This window comes from Sus scrofa, chromosome 1 (assembly GCF_054392235.1).
Source record: "Sus scrofa isolate SSC_HxYL_T2T_F1_AM1 chromosome 1, Sscrofa_HxYL_maternal_Yorkshire_Landrace_v2.0, whole genome shotgun sequence".
Classification (NCBI taxonomy): Eukaryota; Metazoa; Chordata; class Mammalia; order Artiodactyla; family Suidae; genus Sus; species Sus scrofa.
The window spans coordinates 847,397-853,358 of NC_139383.1; the positions used below are offsets into that span (position 1 = coordinate 847,397).

General features: G+C 56.2%; 1 long non-coding RNA gene across 1 annotated transcript; it reads left to right on the forward strand.

Annotated features, from left to right (window-relative positions):
- The first annotated feature begins 739 nt into the window (after positions 1–739).
- Positions 740–5,962, forward strand: LOC146405850 (uncharacterized). The gene is made up of 3 exons (XR_014843318.1): positions 740–861; positions 1,383–4,733; positions 4,849–5,962. It is a non-coding gene; the product is annotated as an uncharacterized LOC146405850 (long non-coding RNA).

Genomic DNA, 5,962 nt, shown 5'->3' on the forward strand with positions numbered 1-5,962 from the left:
TTTTGCCTCAAATATTTTGCTGCTCTGCTGTTATGTGCATTCATTTTAAGGATTGTTATGTCTTCTTGGAAACTACCTCTTTTATCATGATTTAATATCCTTATTTATCCTCAGCAATTTTTCTTGTGAAGTTTTTGTCTTCTAAATTTGTAGCTAATCCAGCTTTCTTTTGGTTAGTGGTGCTGTGAGCATGTCTTTCTCTAGCCCTTGACTTTTAATCCGTGAACGTTTATCTTTTAAAGTAGATTTCTCGTAGATAGCATATAGTTGAGACTAATTTTATTATCCACTCTTAAAGTCTCTATATTTTAATTGGTATATTTAGGCCATTCACAACTAAAGAAATAAATGATATAGTTGGATTAACATCTGCTGTGTTTGCAACTATTTTCTATTCATTGTGCTTGTATTTTGTTTCTCTTTTTCTCTTCTACCTTATCTGCCTTCTGTGGCTTTAATTGAGCACTTTATGGGTTTGTTTTCTCTCCTCTCTTAGAACATTCTTTATGTTTTCTTAATAAACATTTTAGGTGTTGTTTAGAATTTGCAGTGTGAATTCTCAGTGACCCCAAGTCCATCCTCAAATACCCCTTTCCTACTTCACAAACAGTCTCTGAATCTCAGAGCAAATGACGCTCAGTATCTGCCTCCTGTCATTAATTTTCTTTATCCACACACACTGATTCCCAATACGATGTTACTGCTATTGCTTTAAACAAACTGCTGTCTTTTCGACCAGGTAACATGAAAGATAAAGAATTTCATTCTCCCTTAATTTCGTCGTCTTCCAGTGTGCTTCCATTTTCAGACAGATGCAGGTTTCTGGCCTGTTTCAATTCCCTTCTCGCTGAAAGAATGTATGTAAGTTATACTTCAACATATTTTTTTTAAAAAATCAAGTCCACTTCCATGTTGGGGTGACGTCGAGGGGAGATGAGTCAAACAGCCACCATGGAGGGGGTACGGGGAGTCGGAAGGGGGGTTGGGTGCATTGAGTCCCCGCTGTTTTTTCAGCTAAAGAATGGTTCACGTGGTGGCGTGTTTCTGGGTGGCTCTGAAATATGTCTGAGTTAAACACAAGTTCATAAGATGTTTGAAACTGTGGAACTCTTCTCTTTCTGTTTTCCTGTAAGGAAACTCCACCTTAGAAATGGTGTTGGCTCGAGTGCAGAAACTACTTAAACTCTGAGAAATCCATGGGAGCAAATATTACACTTTGTTCTGAGATTCTGATTCAGTCCACCTAATTCTAATTATCCTGCGATGAATGAATTAAAACCATCTGATTGAGTCATGTTTGTAAAATGCTCTCATTAGTAACTCCTCTGAATGTTTTGATTGTTTCTTTTTATAATCATCTGGTCATGTGGCCCCTTTTAAAGCTTAAATGTCAAACATAGACGTCAGTGGAGTCACGTGAAAGATTCGACATGTGCCATCGTCATGCGTCCCGTTCGGAAACGTCTCATTAGACTGTCCTCGGTGGGCTCCTGCTCGAGAGGCTGCGCGTGGTTTCAGTTATTTGCTGCAGAACGCAAGCCTATAAAATATAAAACTATGATGAAATGGAAAGAATGTTTTGAGGCAGCTACAGACAAAACCCTGCCGTCGGGATGAAAGGCTGGATGAGTCACGTAGCCGGGGAGATGTGATCACCCCGGCCAAGCCAGGCGACCGCGTCTGCGAGGCCGATTGCTCAACCGGGACGCCTCCCCACTGGCCCAGAGGCCCCGGGTCACATGGCGGGGCAGGACCCTGGGCAGGCAGGCGCCGCACGTGTCCTAACGGGATGGGCCGAGCTCCCCAGCGGCAGAGAGCCAGCGCCCCCAGGGATGCTCGGCCTGGCCGACTTTGCTCCCGAGGAGCTGTCCCCAGAGGAGGTGTGGCGTGTGCGCCTGGGCCGCGAGGGGCAGGCCGGAGCCAGACACACGGTGGTCTCTGGGGCGGGGGTCAGTGCCGCTTTCATTCAGGCCTCTGGGGTCCATGGCCTCCAGGAGGAAGTAGAAGGTCATGGGGGGTCGAGGAGGCGTGTTCGGGATGACGCCAGGCATTCATGCCTTCAGCGCTCACCCCCTGCTGCAAACAGCAAGGGTTTAGAAACAGTGAAAACCAAGGGAGACAAAGGAAGCAGCAGAGCCCAGAGCTTCCCAGTGAGACGGTCACAGCAGGGCCCCCTGCTGGCCGGGGCGGGGGGGGGGGGCGGGGGTGCCTGGGGCAGGACCGGTGTGGACATGGGGGGAGGGAAGGCCCAGGTCACGGTTCCTACTGATGGGACGTGGGCCTGTCCTGTTCTCCCGCCACCTCGGCTGAACACTTGCCCTGGAGTCTGGCCCTCTGCCCATTCTTGCTGCACTTGGTCTGCACGGGGCCCAGCACCCGGCAGGGTCAGCTTTCTCGGGACAAAAGCCACCAGCCCCCGCTGTGTTAAGTTCATGGTCACGGGGGTAGAAGGGGCAGCCACGGGACTGCAGCATGGCGTCCCATGGCCGGTACCGGGGCAGGTGACCCCTGGAACCGGTGAGTCATTCTCGAAGTGGCCCCAGGGCGTGTGGGCCCCGGGCAGGAGCAGACGCTGTGGGATAAACCAAGTGGTGGCTTGGAACCTTCGACGCGCACGCTGAGCAGCATGAAAGGTCCACGAGATCCAGGACCTGGCCGACGGGAGGCTGCCCTCAGCCCCTGAGCCCCGAGCAGCTTAGGGGCCGTGGTGTCAGGTGAGCCCAGTCATTGCGGCCGGAGTCCCAGAGCAGTGAGCTGGGAGCTGAGTTTCCAAGGACGAGTGTGTGGGGACAGGCCAGCAACTCTGGAGAGAAGAGCACATGTAGGACACGGACATGGGCCCAGGGCCGGTGCCCTTGACCCCACCCCACGTGCTGAACAGAGGCGGCCGTGCTGGGCAGGGGCCCGGGTCCCCGAGTGCTCAGCAGTGGGGGGACTCCTCCGTGGGCCAGCAGACAGCCCTTTTGGTGGGAGGGTCGGAGGAGACGGAGGCCCTATGAAGGCGGCCTGTTTTCAGGGCCAGGGAACTTCCCTGTGGGCGCCAGACAAAGGCAGCCTGGGCCCTCCCGACGCCATCTCTGCTCGGCCCCCGTGGGCGCCCCCGGCCACCCACCGTCACTGGTCACACACACAGGTGTGGTTCGCTTGGTTCAAGAGTGTGTCTTTGTGGGGAAGAGACCTGCCCTTGACCGAGACGTGCCTTCTTCCTGGGCGTGGTCTCCGTCACGGGGTTCATCTCATGGGCTTCAGTTTTCTTACCTAGAAAGCGTGAATCATCACGCTCAGTCTTAGACTGCGGAGAGGCTCAGGTGTGCCCTGTGTGGCCCATCAGCGGTGCTGATTCCTCAGCCAGCGCCGTGGCCTGGGCCCCTTGGGGAAGGGTCTGCGTGTGGGGAAGGGTCCTGCGGGGAAGGCTCTCTCGGGACTCAGGACCCCGTGGAGTCAGACCAGTGGAGGAGGCCGAGCAGTCCTGCTGCCCGAGGTCCCCTCGAGTCCAGGGCGTTTGGGGGGGAGGATGGCGGCGTCTTTTCCCCGAGCTGAGTCCCAGGCCAGCAGCGTCGGGTCGGGAACGTCCAGTTGGGAGGATCGGGTCTGGACACGTGCATCTGGAGGAGCACAGGTGAGAGGGGAGCTGGTGGGAACAGGTGGTTGTGCAGGAGGGAGGGTCCTGGGTGAGGACGCGGCTGAGGACGGGCCCTGGGACCCACACAGTGACTGTGGTGGGGACAGCATCTGCCACAGAGCGCTGGGGACAGGCCCTGCGAGAGGAGGAGCCCACCCCAGGGTCCCATCCACGCGGCCCCCGCCGGAGCCCACCCGTCCTCCAGATGGAAGGGGTGCGGCCGACTGGGGGGGATGGACTTCTCCCGTGGGCCTTCCTTGGGGGCTCTGTTGGGCTCCCGCTAAAAACTCGTCCTCATCTGGCCTGAAAAGGCCAAGCCCGTCCCACCACTGAGGGTTCGGCTCGTCCGTTTCCTGCTTTAGGGACGGAGGGAGGAGCTGTGATGACGGGAGTGGAGCTCCGGCCCCAGCTTTTGATTAAAACGTCAGCATCGCCGGTCGCCGTGCTGTCAGCCAGTCATGCGTTTCGGCTTCTTCCTCAACGTTCCTTTCACGTGGTCCCCACGGCAGGTTGACAGCCGCGAGCGGGGGAGCCTGTGCCCGAATCCCATGCACAGCACTGTCCCGGGAAAGTCGTCACCCGAGCAGCCGAAGACGGCATCCCGCTTCTAGACCGAGCGCAGGGCGTTCCCAGCGTGTCTGGGGAAGGGCCGTGGGGACGCTGCTGGGAGGAAGCGGAAGCTCCTTACTGCGCCTTGTGAGGGTCCCTTTGCAGAAGTCCTGCCCGTGTCCCAGGAGGAGGTGGCTCCCTTCCAGCCCCAACGCTGGAGCCCAGGGCCAGCCCTGCACCTGTCCTTGGAGCCCTCGGGTGTCCCTCAGCCACCAAAGCAGGAATTGGCGTTTCTGTGCAGTCACAGTTCATGCTCTGTGAGGTGCAGCGGACACGCATGCACACGGATGCGCAGCCCTGTGCACACACAGAGCACTCAGTGCACCTGCGCTCAGCATCACGCAACCTGTGATGGAAGCGGTTCCTTAGTGACAGGACCTCCGCTTAAGCTTCTGCATCTTGTTCCCCTAAATGTCACAATAATTTAAAAATTGTCTCTAGAGCTCACCCTGGCCCTACCTGGAAGTGCCATCAGCTGGCGTCTCCTGCTCTGCCTCCTGAGGTCGGGCCCTTTCCCGCCTCACCCTGAGCCCAGAGTCCCCGGGGTGGCGGCCCTGGGACCGTGTCTCGCTTGGCAGTCTGCACAACGGGCTCCTTCTTCATTTTCTTCCTCACAGTATGTCCCCTTTTGCTCCTGCAAAATCCTTCCCCGAGAATCAGGCCACCACACAGGTGCCGGGTGCTGCTGGACACGGGTTGTCCGAGGTGACTTGGGGCTGAGATGCGCTGTTTCCTCCTCCTCCGGGGCAGAGCTGCAAGACTGGGAACCTGGGATGCAGACAGGTGTGCTCGCTGGCTGGGAAGGTCAGAAAGGACAAGCTGCCGTGGGGACGTTTCCTTTCCCGTTTTGCCTGCGGAGCCCCTACTTGTAATGCGCCACGGACCCGCTATGGGGACGTTAAGTGTGGCTTATTCTGAGCGGTTGATGCCCAGACCCGGGGCACAATTTCACACGTTCCTCAGGCTCCAGAGCGGGTGTCGGTCCTGCACCCGAGCCTCCCCGGCTCCCCGCCCAGTCCCTCTGGGAGGCAAAGCCATGTCGTCTCTCTCCTGCACTGTCCTGGAAATACGCGACCCCAGGTGGGTTTGCTTGTAAAGGCGGTGTGAGGACTGCCTGAATTCTGGCAGCTGTTTCTGTGTTTTGGACTAAACAGCCCAGGAAGCAATCAAATATCAGGAAAAGGTTTATCTGACTTGGAAAGGGGATCCCAGGTCCCCCTCAGGGCCTGGGAGGGAGGAATGGACCAGCACCCGGAGTTCCCGTCGCGGCTCAGGGTAACGAACCCTACCAGGATCCATGAGGATACGGACTTGATCCCTGGCCTTGCTCTGTGGGTTACGGATCTGGCGTTGCCGTGAGCTATGGTGTAGGTCACAGATGCGGCTTGGATTCTGCAGGGCTGTGGCTGTGGTGTAGGCCGCAGTTGCAGCTCTGATTTGACCCCTAGTCTGAGATCTTCCATATGCCGTGGGTGCAGCCCTAAAAAGACCAAAAAAAAAAGAGAGAGAGAGAGAGAGAGAGAGAAAGGGCTAGTGCTGAGTGGCTGGCAGCACTGACCTTGGGCCCATCTTCCTGGAGTGAGACTCGGCCACACTCCCTCCAGCAGCTGCTCTGGGTGCGGCCAGATACCGGCATCAGCCTTCCGTCATTCATGTGTCTATGGTTTGTGGACCAGAAAAACAAACAAATATTTCTTTTTAATAAAACTCACCCTGCATATCTTTTGAATA